This window comes from Aplysia californica, unplaced genomic scaffold (assembly GCF_000002075.1).
Source record: "Aplysia californica isolate F4 #8 unplaced genomic scaffold, AplCal3.0 scaffold00883, whole genome shotgun sequence".
NCBI classification, from domain to species: Eukaryota; Metazoa; Mollusca; class Gastropoda; order Aplysiida; family Aplysiidae; genus Aplysia; species Aplysia californica.
In genome coordinates, this window is record NW_004798153.1 from 158,657 (window position 1) to 159,764 (window position 1,108).

Here is a 1,108-nt window from a genome sequence, read left to right on the forward strand (position 1 = left end):
TTCTTCTTCTTCTTCTTCTTCTTCTTCTTCTTCTTCTTCTTCTTCTTCTTCTTTTTCTTCTTCTTCTTCTGATATATTATTGTTGTTATTGTTGCTGTTGCCTTTATCATTATTATCTTTTTTATTGTTATTATCAGTATTGTTGTTCTAGCTGTTGTGGTGATCATCGTTACTACGACTATTTTCCTATTATCATTGTTATATTTTGCAATTACCAGAACATGAATCAAGATTCTTCTGTTGTCGTTTATGGACCTTTTGACTTTTTAAAGCTGTTTTAGTGTTAATTAATCAATAGTGTTTGCCATTTTTCTTAGCAAAAGACAAAAATATCATTAGCTTTTCAGTAGAGTCATACAAAATTATACACACCCGTAATTTCGGTCTCATAATAGATTATTTGTATGTATGCACTTAAATTTGTGTATTATTTTTGTCCCGAGCTGCAGTTTGATTTGTGTGCCGGCCAAGGAGGTTATACCGTAAACGTCCTTGGTGCAGGCTCGTTGAACGGAACGTCTTCTTCATATATAATATATGACTGTTTGAACTGTGTTGTCATGAAGCGCAAGTTTTCACTTTGTTTCCTTTTCCTTCCTCTGTCGCACAACCCCACATCAGCCAAACAATACTATGCTTCTTGTTTCGTTCACTTGTTGATCTTGTTGGCAAAATATCCTGTTGTTCACAGTTCTTGGTACGTATTGGGCGTTTGTTTTGCATTGTTGTCGGTCATGGTGGCAACACGACCGCTGGACGGCAGCCGAACCGAACAGTGGGCTAAGATCTAGATCTAGTAGATCTACACTCCTACTCTTTTTGTCTTTGTCTTGTCTTACTCTGTCACGTCTTCTTCCCAATTTACGTAGAGTAGAGATCTAGATTCTAGATCTAGATCTAGGCCTTGCAGCTCAGAATCAATCTTGGCGGAAGAAGGGTGCTGCACAACCACAGACAACCGAACCGAACAGTGCGCTCTTTGGAAATTGCTTTCCCGTTTCATTGGCAGCCATTCTGAATCTGATATTTTGCCATGGAGTAAACGAAGACTAAACTAAGCATTGTGATTGTGTGTTTTTTAATTAATTTTTTTTTGTCAAGGGGGGAA

The 1,108-nt window shown here is 37.6% G+C and overlaps 1 protein-coding gene across 1 annotated transcript in view; it reads left to right on the forward strand.

The window, feature by feature from the left end:
* The first annotated feature begins 571 nt into the window (after positions 1–571).
* LOC101852734 (target of rapamycin complex 2 subunit MAPKAP1) overlaps positions 572–1,108 on the forward strand; it is an 18,779-nt gene continuing 18,242 nt past the window's right edge. Inside the window, exon 1 of the mRNA XM_005110374.3 lies at positions 572–697. The gene's annotated coding sequence lies outside the window, so the exon portion shown is untranslated. The remainder of the gene's footprint in view (positions 698–1,108) is intronic.